Source organism: Hoplias malabaricus, chromosome 11, assembly GCF_029633855.1.
Source record: "Hoplias malabaricus isolate fHopMal1 chromosome 11, fHopMal1.hap1, whole genome shotgun sequence".
NCBI lineage: Eukaryota > Metazoa > Chordata > Actinopteri > Characiformes > Erythrinidae > Hoplias > Hoplias malabaricus.
Genome location: NC_089810.1, coordinates 39,181,910 through 39,195,920, shown reverse-complemented (window position 1 = coordinate 39,195,920; position 14,011 = coordinate 39,181,910).

Sequence of the window (14,011 nt, the reverse complement as noted above, 5' to 3'; positions counted from 1 at the left end):
AGATGGCCTCACAATGTCCTCAAGCACCCTTTTGTACAATGAAGAATCCTATGACAGAGTGTTGCCCACGCACTGATGCAGCAAAGCCACCTTCTGCCTATGTGTTGCACTTGTCTTCTTGTCCATATGCTCATATGTTTTGTTTTGCTTCCTGTTTCCAAGTGTTCCCTGCTCTAGTCCCGCCCTGCAGCTGTGAATCATGAGTTGCTAAGAGACCACCATGCTAAGGTTCGCCAGTGTTTTTAGTTTACGTCTTCATGGTTAAAAGACCTTTGTTTTTCACTGCATCCCAGTCATGTACTACACACAAATACTGTAGAATATATACTATGTTATATGCTATGCTTTATAGTATGGGTTAGGCAGGCTAGTACACATAATATTAATACTATATCAATTACTTACTAACAGGAAGTGCAATGACAGCACACTTCATACACACCCCTGCACCTTTTAGACCTTGGTAGACTCCAAGCTTCATTAAATTTAGACTAACATAAGACCCTCGTACGTACACCACAATTTTGCATTTATGTTTATTTCAAAAACAAAATATGTAAATGTTGCCTGATATTTGCTGTACTTTATCACCTTTGTAGCTGTCAGTATTAACAAAAATGTAGATACCATATCTGTATGGTGGGTCGAATGTACAGGGGTTGGACAATGAAAGTGAAACACCTGTCATTGTAGTGTGGGAGGTTTCATGGCTAAATTGGAGCAGCCTGGTGGACAATCTTCATTAACTGCACACTGCACCAGTAAGACCACGTGCATCCAATGGTTCAAACATTGTGTCCTGAAGGCGGTGCCGTGTATCAGGACGACAATGCACCAATACACACAGCAAGACTGGTGAAAGATTGGTTGATGAACATGAAAGTGAAGTTGAACATCTCCCATGGCCTGCACAGTCACCAGATCTAAATATTATTGAGACACTTTGGGGTGTTGTGGAGGAGCGAGTCAGGAAACGTTTTCCTCCACCAGCATCACGTAGAGACCTGGCCACTATCCTGCAAGAAGAATGGCTTCAAATCCCTCTGACCACTGTGCAGGACTTGTGTATGTCATTCCCAAGACGAACTGATGCTGTATCGGCCGCAAAAGGAGGCCCTACACCACACTAATAAATTACTGTGGTCTAAAACTAGGTGTTTCACTTTCATTGTCCAACCCCTGTATGTTTGAATGATAAAGACTCTTCAAGTTGGACACTGACCAGTGTGGCCTAAGCGTACATAAGATAAAGGATAGTGTACCAGACTGTCAGCATGTGGTATTCATGAAAAGCTACGACATAATTTTTGACTTGATTTGCATTTGTAATTCACTCAGAAAAGTGCTTCAGCCTTTCCACTTCTTGGCCCTGAGACTCGGTCTTTTCAGGCCCAGAGAAAAACAGTGCCTCTGCGAGTAATGACTTTAGTTGGCCAGTCAGCACATCGTGAATGTGCTATCACTGCACATTAAATTGATCCAAACAAGCACTTAATACATTGCGGCATGGTTGAGGGTGGGAGGGGGGGCGCAAGGTTGTGGGTGTTATGTGGAGAGTGATGGACGAAAGATCGATCGGCAAAGAGATGGAGAAACAGAGAAACGAAGCCGGAGTGATGTGAAAGCCGGTCGTGCTGGAAATCAAGCTTTGTTATGTAGACCCCATGGGAAATGAACCGGGCAGTAAATATTTCCAATCAAATCAATATCAACATGTCTTTTCCCTCAGTAGAACCTTGTAAAAGTGTGGTCTTACCGATCTTAATGACCACACTTCACTAGACAGAAGATTGCTGGGGGCTTTTCGCTACAATTCAGAAACAAAATTTTTCATATATCTACAGAGCCTTAAAAACTAAATGAGGCATATAATACATAATATATAGGGTGAGTATGAGCTGAGCAAGAGAAAATATTTAGTGATTATATATAAAAAAATAAGAAATAGATAATATGTGGGTGGCATGGTGGTGCAGCAGGTAGGTATCGCAGTCACACAGCTCCAGGGGCCTGGAGGTTGTGGGTTCGATTCCTGCTCCGGGTGACTGTCTGTGGGGAGTGTGGTGTGTTCTCTCTGTGTCTGCGTGGGTTTCCTCCTGGTGACTGTCTGTGAGGAGTGTGGTGTGTTCTCCCTGTGTCCGCGTGGGTTTCCTCCTGGTGACTGTCTGTGAGGAGTGTGGTGTGTTCTCCCTGTGTCTGCGTGGGTTTCCTCCAGGTGACTCTCTGTGAGGAGTGTGGTGTGTTCTCTCTGTGTCTGCGTGGGTTTCCTCCGGGTGCTCCAGTTTCCTCCCACAGTCCAAAAACACATGTTGGCAGGTGGAATGGTGACTCAAAAGTGTCCGTAGGTGTGAGTGTGTGAGTGAATGTGTTAGTGTGTGTGTTGCCCTGTGAAGGACTGGCGCCCACTCCTTGCGCCCGATGATTCCAGGTAGACTCTGGACCCACCGTGACCCTGAACTGGATAAGGGTTACAGATAATGAATGAATGAATGAATGAATGAATGAATAAATAATATTAAGTGAGCACCTAAGACACAGACACTATTAAGTGAGCAGTATATACTGTACTGTTTGATGATCTTTTAAGTTGCTAAGATGCTTACAACTATACATTAGATGCTAAAAGTACCCCATAGTATCTGGTGTTTACTTTACCTGGGTAGAACCTGAAAGTATGGGGTTTTTTTTAAACAGAATACAACCCATCCTTTCAGAGGCTCTGTATAAACCTGTGTAAGTGTGTATTAAAATTCAAATTTTGTTCATTTGGTATTTAGCTCCCTAGGAAGAAATATTAATCTTTTTAATCAAATCTTCTCTCGTAATTTATGTGAGAAAACAATTGAGAATGTGTGTCTGCAAGCAAGAGTTTCTCAAAAATACAAGAGATTCTTCCCAGGCGTTTACAGAACACACAGAAGCCGAGGAGTAAATCACAAAGAGAAGCCAAATGGCTATAACGAGGGAGAAAACTCATTAGGTGAAGTTTTTGCATAAGCTCCGTCTATATGTCCGGTTTAATTAAGCAAAAAAAATAAAGCAATGCGTGATTGTTTGCTACTGATTGCTGCAATAATGCGACTGTTCCTGCGCCCCGTGGGTAAAGCTGCGATTAGATTCAGAGATACAGTGAGGCAGCTGCAATCCATCCATTCCTTCCATACCTCTGTTACTTCAAAGGCTGTGTGATTTCTCTTATTCCGTTGCCTGCAGCACTCATTAGAAGTTGATCTTCCTTCATGAGCAGTCTGCATCCAGGAGGTGACCTTAAAGCATGAGTCACACCATAAATACCACAGGCATAATTCTTCCTGTAGAATGCTTTCAGGAGCCTCATTTACATGCAGCGGCTGTAGTATTGCGCTGTATTTTAAGCATTGTGGTTGTAAAATTGTTCTCATTTCCACAAAATAGATGAAGAATAACATGCGCCTGTATAAAAATGGCATTGTGATATTATGTTAACTCCCACTCATGAGGGATCCAATAAGCCAAGCAAATAAATCACTTCATGGTGAAGCCTGTGTATAAAGAAAATCAGCAGAAGAAAAAACTGTTAACAAGATTTTGGACGCCCACTCGCCCAATGTTTCTTTTGAAAGGAAAGATATGATCGGGACTTCGTCCTCTTTTGCTGCAAAAGCAGCTTCCACTCTGCTGAGAAGTGTTTACACAGGATGTCGGGGCATTGCTGTGAGGATATCATTGTATTCAGCTGCACAAATACTTCTGTAAATCAGGCACCGACGTTGTATGATACTTTTTAGATCACAAACAACACTCCAGCTCGTCGTGACGGTACTGGAAACAGCTCCATTACTCCAGAGAATGAAGTTGCACTGTTGCTTAGCTAAAAGCTGAGGGTTATTGGTTTACTCGTCTAGTTAACACCTGGCACTGAGCAAGATGACCTTGAGTTATGTGTCAAATGATCCCCTTGTGTCTGGATATTACAGAAATTGTTTGTACTTGTGAACAACTGCATCTATAATGAGTGCATCTAGGTGAAATCACTAATTGTAATTGGTGTCTAACGTTGGTACATGTTAGTACTAAGTTACAGGGAGAACACACCACACTCCTCACAGACAGTCACCTGGAGGAAACCCATGCAAACACAGGGAGAACACACCACACTCCTCACAGACAGTCACCCGGAGGAAACCCACGCAGACACAGGGAGAACACACCACACTCCTCACAGACAGTCACCCGGAGGAAACCCACACAGACACAGGGAGAACACACCACACTCCTCACAGACAGTCACCCGGAGGAAACCCATGCAGACACAGAGAGAACACACCACACTCCTCACAGACAGCCACCCGGAGGAAACCCACGCAGACACAGAAAGAACACACCACACTCCTCACAGACAGTCACCCGGAGGAAACCCACGCAGACACAGAGAGAACACACCACACGCCTCACAGACAGTCACCCGGAGCGAGAATCGAACCCACAACCTCCAGGTCCCTGGAGCTGTGTGACTGCAACACTACCTGCTGCACCACCGTGCCGCCCCAGTGTCCAATCAACATATCGATAATATAATAATCAGTGACATAATTATGACTAAGTCACCTTTTTCCAAGCTTTTTTGTCCTCATAGTTTTACTATTTTTGTTGTAGCTGTTGATCTTTTTAGGATTATTAGTGTATTTACTAAAATGGACCATGCCCATAACGGCTGAAATGGGGAAGTGAACCCAGATATGTTTTTGAGCAGGAGTTCAGGGTGTATTCACCTTCCCGCCCCCGTTGGAAAGATGAATACAAGGAAAAATGCTGGAGACGGGGTGGAGGTGGGAGGGAGTTTGTCCGACACAGAAATGGAGTGAGTTCACAGGGTGTATATAGGGCTGAGAGGAGGAGTTTAGGTGTGGTTCTACTCCCAAAAATATGTTATTACATAACTCCAGCTGTGGTGAGTAGCACATGTGGTTTCTCTGCAGAAGACTGGAGTTTGAGTTCCTTCCGAGGGAACCACACCATGCTGAATCCTTGAGCAAGACTCCGTACACTGTTTTAGCCTAGCTCTTTAAGAATAACACACCCATGTTACTGATATTCATGGGGTTGTTTGTTATTGCATCACTTATCCAGAGAAATAAAGAACATTACTTGTGTCCTGATGTTATTCCGTGTTAATATCTGTCTGGGGAGAGTATGGAGCAGTGGGTAGTTGTGCTGCTCTCTGTTGGCGGTTCAGCATTAAGAAGTTGTCTTGTGGCTTGTTGCACGACACTGTGTTTGCCTTGTATTACAGATAGCAGCTATGGAGCAACTTTAATCACATTTTCTCCAGACAGTTCACATAATTAGTTTGAAAAGGCTTGATTAACCAGAGAGTGTGACACAGAAGATAGCGCAGGGGCTTGCTGAAGACAGCTCTCTGTAATTAGTTTGGGATTATTTGAGAGCAGACCGGCAGATTTGCTCTAGAAGTGAACATGCCATTCATTTAGTGTCAGTGGGGAAGCCACGTCTGACTCTGCGTCAAAACATTTAGCACTTGGCCTTGCAGTGGAACAGCCCGTATTTACTGGATTCTTCAGGATTTAAGGCTCATATTCTGTACATACCTCATCACTTCGCTAAAATCCACATATTGCTCTGGTTTCCTCTCACAATCCCAAAACGCATGTTGGTAGTTGTTTGGTAGATGAGTGTGTGAGTGACTGGACGAGTGTGTGGAGTCCTGAGCGCCTGTTCGGTGTGTTACAGAAGATGCAGTTACAGAAGATGAATAAATGAGCGATTCAAATCCACTCACTTCCACTTTTGTAGTCACAAATGTCATCAAATAACACGAGAGAGGTTGCTTTGCTGTGACCCGTTTGCTTTCCATATCCAGGGACCTCACATTTAAATGTTTCTCCATAACACCCACTCCAATTACTCATCACTTCAACAAGAACAAGTGGGTTGTTTATGTAATTGTTAAATATGGGATCTAATTGAAACCTTATTAATATTTACTTTAAATAAACATTTATTTAAAAAGAGCAAAGGAACTAATGCTGTGGGCCCCTGTGCCAGTGTGTGGCAAGAGGCTAAAACCGGGAGTGGAACTGAATTAGTTTCTCTGGAGGTGAATCTGAATTTGTGGTTCTAAAACTGTCATTTTTTTTTCCATTCTTTTGAAGCTGTGAAATGCATTAGCTCTCTCTCTGTATTTGCACTGTCTTTATAAGCTACAGTATATTTAAGTAGAAATGATGTGTGCTGGACAAATTACTACAACATTATGGTACAATATTATTAGTGGAATCAATTCAACTGAGCAAATCGGTTCTAAACCTTTTTACAGACAGCGTTCTCTGTTTAACTGCGTTGCTGACAATGGAACAGTGCACTGTTTTAGATCTGTAGTGGTTACCTCCAGCCAAACACTAAGATTATTTCATTAATTTCTTTAAATAGAGGATGCAGCAGAAAGAGAATGGAAGGCATTAGTCCCGGTTTGTCCTAAAGAGCAGAGATGGTAACCTCAGAGCCTTGAGGAACACATTAGTTGTTAAATTTATTCATTAATACATGTTTATAATTTAAGCATGCTGGTTGTTTTCAACAGCACGAGAAGATGAGAATTTGTACTTGTTAAGACTGTAGCTTAAACATTCATTTAGTCATTATCTGTAACCTTTATCCAGTTCAGGGTCGCGGTGGGTCCAGATCAGTGGCGGATGCTGGTCTTTCAAGGAGGGGAAGCTCAATTTCGGCCTACATCATAAAATGTGTGGGTTTATTTATACGTAAATTCTACCCTCCGTTCCTTTTTAAGAAAATGATCTGTGACCCTGTCGTACCAACAAGGCGTCTTTTCCAGGGACTTGACTAGTGTCCTCTCAATGGCCAGCAGAGCTAGGCTTAAATGGCCTTGGCCCATGTGAAGTGTGTCCGCCTGTGCTCCCACGGATCTTTACACCAAAGGATCGCTGATTCGCTCATTTCGCTGTCAATCAAAAAGGGATTCAGCCTCAGACAGATCATCCAATCATCATGCAGAAGCTGAGCGTCCGGGCCAGCCGAGGCCAGCCCACTGCCCCATAGACCCCCAGAGACGCTGAGCGTCCGATGGGCGGGACAAAGCCCAGCATTTATCCAATGACTCATCTCGTTTCGCTGCACTTCGCTGCTTCGCTATTGAACTCTGTGGACGCTCAGCGTCCTCACTGTTTAAAGCACTGTGAAGCTGCGGGAATGATTGAGAGGAAAGCCGCGTCTTTACCAGTGATAAGAAGCTGATTCTGAACAAAAGTTGAGCGCGTTGTAGTGCATATTTATTCAATGACATGTACACACTACAGTATACATTTGATCACTTATTTTTTTACATTTTAGGGGAAGCTGAGCTTCTTAGAGCAATTTCTTAGAGCAATCGCCCCTGGTCCAGAGCCTACCTGGAATCATTGGGCTCAAGGCGGGAATACACCCTGGAGGGGGCACCAGTCCTTCACAGGGCAACACAGACACACACACATTCACTCACACACTCACACCTACGGACACTTTGAGTCGCCAATCCACCTACCAACGTGTGTTTTTGGACTGTGGGAGGAAACCGGAGCACCCAGAGGAAACCCACGCAGACACAGGGAGAACAGACCACACTCCTTAGCTTAAACATTTCTTCTGATATTTACTGTACTGGCAGCACCATAAATTCAAAGATTCTACAAAGTGCATCTGGTTTGTGCTGACTCCAGATGTCGAGGATAATTGGGGATAATTACAGGTTACAGATACACACTCAATGTTGCGTCTAATTCTAGGGACCGTCCTTAGGGTTAAGGTAAGGATTAGTCAACACAGAATAAAGCAGCTCAATGCAATGTCCTGACTGTGCATGAAAACGCGTATTTGTGTTTGTGTTTGTGTGTGTGTGTGTGTTGGGCATCTTTCTCCTGGGAACACTTGGAGGCTTTAGGGAAGCTCTGGGAGAAGTCCTGACCTACTGTCACTAAATTTGCTGATAGTGAAGACCATCTCCTCCCAGAGCGGACCGGACCCTCATTATACCCCTCGAATAGTACAGTCTGGGCAGAGAAGCTGATATAATAATAACGGTCCTGGTATATTTTCACCTCTTCTTGCCTGGAGCATAACTGTGACTGGGTAAAACATGTTTACTGACTTTCTTCAAGTTCCAAAATAACGATAAACATTTAAATATAAAGTTTGCTCTATAGCTTTCGACTCCAGAAAAGGCTTTCAGAGCTACAGAGTTTCTTTGAAGTTTGATCTGGTTCTTAACATCTGCACATTTTTAAACAATTTTTTTAAGGTACAAAAAGAGTTATTCCCGGTTTATCATCCAGAGAAACACTGAGGAAAATATATGCTGATCTGTTTGTAGTTCTACAATCCATACGTCACTCTGCATATTTTGTTAGCCTCGTTTCAAAGCCTTCTTCAATGAACAGGGACTGCAAATAAAGTTATTTCACTGGTGGCATTTCATTGTTAAGGCAAAAGTATATAAAAAAATAATAATAAACTGACCTGGAGAGACACAGCTCCAGGGGCCTGGAGGTTGTGGGTTCGATTCCCGCTCCGGGTGACTGTCTGTGAGGAGTGTGGTGTGTTCTCCCTGTGTCTGCGTGGGTTTCCTCCGGGTGACTGTCTGTGAGGAGTGTGGTGTGTTCTCCCTGTGTCTGCGTGGGTTTCCTGCGGGTGACTGACTGTGAAGAGTGTGGTGTGTTCTCTCTGTGTTCGCATGGGTTTCCTCCGGGTGACTGTCTGTCGGGTGATCGGTCATTTTGTTGGTTTGAATTTGAGTTTGAGTTTGTTTGTTTCATTGTGAATTCTGTTGTTCTCTTGCTCGTTTTGTTTTCCTAAATGTTTTCGTAGTCTTCGTGTTTCACAGGGGATTGTTCTAAGAGATCTGGCAACCCGTTTGGCTGTTTCTGTACCCGTTTGGAAGCTGTTTTGATCGCTCGGGTTTTCCTGTTTAATCGTTTCCATTGTTATTTCTATATTTATATCTGTTTTTATAACCTACTAACCATCCATAGATCTATCTTTTAGATTGTCTCCGCAGGAATATTCATTACAGAGGCACTAAAACTGCCACCGGACCCTGGAGTAACGTTCTTGGTGTAAGTTACTAAAATTCACTAAAAGCGGTAAGTACCTGCAATTCCATGGCTACTACTGGCTGTTTTGCCTGTTCAGAGTGTGGCATGTTTAGTTTAACGCCCTTTTCCACCTCTAGCGATAAATATAGTGGTTGTATTTGTAGTAAGTGTCAGTTAGTTAGCTCTCTGGTGGATAAAGTGGACCAGCTAGAAGTGCGCATCCGGAGCTTATTATTGTTGAGGGATAAACAGCGAGATTCAGTGTTAGCAACTCCGGGTGCCTTAGGGAGAGTTAGCACCCCCACGACTCCGGCGTTAGAGCCCTCACAGCGGGGTGAATGGGTGACGTCTCGGCGTCATAGCCGGAAAGCTAAGGCTGATGCTAACGCTGAGGCCAAAGCTAGCCCACCGGGACACCACGCTCCTCCGATTCGCGTGTCAAACAGGTTTGCCCCGCTCAGCGAAGCACCCGCTGAGGAGCCTGTTAAGAGTGCTCTGGTTATAGGAGACTCTATTGTTCGGCACGTGAAATTAGCTACTCCTTTAGGGGCGCCGGCAGTAACAGTTAGCTGTTTATCGGGAGCCAGAGCGCCGGATATTAGTGGCAACCTTAGACTGTTAGCTAATAGGAGATATTCGAGGGTAGTCATTCATGTAGGGGCCAATGATATTCGTCTGCGGCAGTCTGAGGTAACTAAGGGTAATATTACAGAGGTGATTAAACTGGCCCAGACGATGTCCGATGCCGTAATCTGCTCTGGTCCCATACCAATGCGGCGTGGCGACGAAGCTTACAGCAGACTTTGGGCGTTAAACTGCTGGATGTCCAAGTGGTGTTCCGAAAATCAAGTGGGCTTTATAGACAATTGGTTACGTTTTGAGGGCAAGCCTGGTCTTATAGGTAGGGATGGTATCCACCCCACGCGGGAGGGTGCTGCCTTACTTTCTTGCAGTATAGCACATAGTCTTTTAGTTAGTCGGCAGAGTAGTGTAGATAGCTGCTGACAACCCAGAGCCGGGACCAGGCCGCAGACAGACAGGCTAAACCGACCGTCTGCGAACTGTCTTGAGGCGTCACCCAGGTTCAACTGTATTGAGACTGTGTCTTTCCCCCGAACTAAATGTAAAAGTAGAAAAACAAAATCAGCCTGTTTCAGCAACCTAATCAATATTAAATCATACACAACACCTAGCAGCAACACCTCAGAACTAAAATTTGGGTTACTCAACATAAGATCGCTAAACTCAAAAGCACTCATCGTAAATGATATTATAAGTGATCATAAATTCAATGTTTTCTGTCTCACGGAAACGTGGGTTAAACCAAATGAATATTTAGCACTAAATGAAGCCACCCCCCTAGGCTATAATTATGCACATAGCCCAAGAATATCAGGCAAAGGAGGTGGAGTATGTGTAATTTACCAAAATACCCTAGAAATTAGTCTTAAACAATGTGACACCTTTTCTTCTTTTGAGGTTCTCTCCACTATTATTACAAATCCGGTCACAAAAAAGGACGCATTTTTATTATGCAACATTTACAGACCACCAGGGCCTTACTTAGAATTTCTGAAAGAATTCAGCGATTTTGCTACAAACCTAGCGGTGTGCAATCATAAAGTTATAATTGTAGGAGATTTCAATATCCATTTCGAGAAGGAAAGTGACCCACTAAAAAAGGCATTTACCTCAATCTTAGACTCTATTGGTATTACTCAAAATGTAACAGGGCCTACACACTACTGCAGCCACACTTTAGACTTAGTTCTGACACTAGGTCTTAACATTGACAAAATTAATATCTTACCGCAATCCTCAGCAATCTCCGATCATTACTTAATTTCATATGAGCTACGTTTTATCCATAATATATGTAAGAACCCTCGCTATTCTACAAGGCGTATAATAAAACCATCTACCGCCCTACAATTTATAGAAAACCTACCAGAACTATCGACCCCAGTTCCAACTCCATCAGACCCAATGGACCTAGATGTACTAACTGACTACCTAGAAAATACCTGTCGATCTACTTTAGAAAAGGTAGCACCACTTAAACATAAAAGTATAAGACAGAAAAAGCTCGCATCATGGTATAACGATAAGACCCGTACTTTAAAACAAACATTACGAAAACTAGAGCGGAAATGGCGATCAACCAAGCTTGAAGTGTTTCATTCTGCCTGGAAGGACAGCCTTATAGAGTATAGAAATGCCCTCACTAAAGCTCGCTCAGCATATCTGGCCTCGCTGATCTCCAATAATAAAAATAATCCGAGAGCACTGTTTAGTGTGTTTTCTAGAATTACAAAAAATCAAGCAGGTTCTGAACAACTAATTCCAGCAACTCTCACCAGTAAAGATTTTATGGACTTTTTTAATAATAAAATTGAGAATATTAGACAACAAACTCTAGCCACAGGATCAAATCCATCCTGGCTGCCACCTGATGTGAATGAAATAAAACATAATATAACTGTAAAAGAAAGACTTGAAACCTTTTACCCACTCCCACAATTAGAACTAGAGAAGATTATCACCTCCGCAAACTGTACAACTTGCACACTTGACGCAATTCCCACAAAGTTGCTCAAAGAAGTACTACCAGCTATTATTGATCCTCTTTTAACTATAGTAAACTCATCGCTTAGTCTGGGCCATGTACCCAAAGCTTTTAAACTAGCAGTTATTAAACCTATGATCAAGAAACCAAATCTTGATGCTAGTACACTGTCTAATTACAGGCCTATTTCTAATTTGCCATTTCTGTCTAAGATCTTAGAAAGAGCTGTGGCCCAACAACTTAGTTCATATCTACATAAGAATCATATATATGAAAAATTCCAATCTGGATTCAGGCAACATCATAGTACAGAGACAGCTCTAGTCAAGATAACAAATGATCTTCTTCTTGCCTCTGATCAAGGCCACGTATCCCTGTTGGTGCTTCTTGACCTAAGCGCAGCCTTCGATACAATAGACCACAATATTCTCATAGAAAGGTTAGAAAACATGGTTGGAATCACAGGGACAGCCCTATTATGGTTCAAATCTTACTTAACGGAACGTTATCAATTCGTAAAAGTAAACAATCTAAATTCAAATTATTCTAAAGTAAGATTTGGAATTCCACAAGGCTCTATTTTAGGACCATTATTATTTACATTATACATGTTACCGCTAGGCACAGTTATAAGAAACCATGACATTAACTTTCACTGTTACGCAGACGACACACAATTGTATATTTCAGCCAAGCCCGATGACAAACACAGATTAAAGAAAATAGAGGACTGTGTAAAAGACGTGAAAGGCTGGATGTTGCGTAACTTCCTCCTTCTAAACAGCAACAAAACAGAGGTCCTGCTTTTGGGTCCAAAAGTGACAAGAAATAAATTATCAGATTTAATTTTAGATCTAGCTAACTTTCCAGTTAAACCTGGTTCAGCAGCAAAAAATCTTGGTGTCATAATTGACCCGGATTTATCATTTGATCAACACATAGGTAGTATCACTAGGACAGCTTTTTTACATCTTCGCAATATTGCTAAGATTAGAAATGCCTTATCCCTCCAGGACGCAGAAACATTAGTACATGCCTTTATTACTTCAAGGCTTGACTACTGTAACGCACTACTGTCAGGATGCACCAGCAGCAATTTAAGAAAACTTCAACTAGTTCAAAATGCTGCAGCTAGGGTCCTCACTAAAACTAGAAAATTTAAACATATCAGCCCAGTTTTATCATCACTTCATTGGCTGCCTGTTAAATTCCGCATTGACTACAAAATTTTGTTATTAACATATAAAGCTCTACATGGGCTTGCTCCTGAATATCTTCAAGATACAATTTCCTATTATGAGCCTCCACGTTCACTCAGATCACAGAATACTGGATTTTTAAATGTTCCCAGAATTCAGAAGGCCTCAGCTGGGGGAAGAGCCTTTTCTTATAAAGCCCCCCAACTCTGGAATGATCTTCCAAAAAATGTTCGGGACTCAGACACAGTCGCAATCTTCAAATGTAGGCTAAAAACTCATTTGTTTAGTTTATCATTTGGTAGCTAATGCTCCCCCATAGATAAAGGCGGCAGATCCGGGGGGTCCATGGACACAGGGAATTATAGTATACTGAGACGCTGGTGCTGTCGTCCCGCCGCTTCTCGCGATCACTCAGGTTTGTTGACGGTGGAGCGGAGGGATGCCAGTGTTTCAGGATGCTCCCGTGTCTGTGTGTCCTCCTGGTTCTCTCCTTTTAGTTAATGCTGTCATAGTCAGATCTGCCGGAGTCATTAGCCACACTCTGGAAATTTTCATATTTTCTACTTTACAAACACAAAACAGTTCAAAACTAATTCCATCCCTTTACATCTTTCCGAGTAAACGACTGCCCACCTGTCTGTCTGGACACTGATGGATGACTGTCGAGATCCTCCTCCACTCTTCAGACCAGCTGCCCACGCTCCAGCAACCACCAAGTGCCTTGAAGCTGTCCCTACACTGAAGTTCTCATGGACTACTAACTATCATCACCAGTAGATTGACCAGAGGAGGATGGGTCACCCCTTGTGAGCCTTGGTTCCTCCCAAGGTTTCTTCCTCAGCTGGGGGAGTTTTTCCTTGCCACTGTCGCCCCTGGCTTGCTCACTTGAGGGTTTTACATTTGTCTTTACATTTCATGTCAAATCTTGTCTTACTGGAATTCTGTGAAGCTGCTTTGTGACAACATCAGTTGTGAAAAGCGCTATATAAATAAATTTGATGTGATTTGATTTGTCTGTGAGGAGTGTGGTGTGTTCTCTCTGTGTCTGTGTGGGTTTCCTCCGGGTGACTGTCTGTGAGGAGTGTGGTGTGTTCTCCCTGTGTCTGCGTGGGTTTCCTCCGGGTGACTGTCTGTGAGGAGTGTGGTGTGTTCTCTCTGTG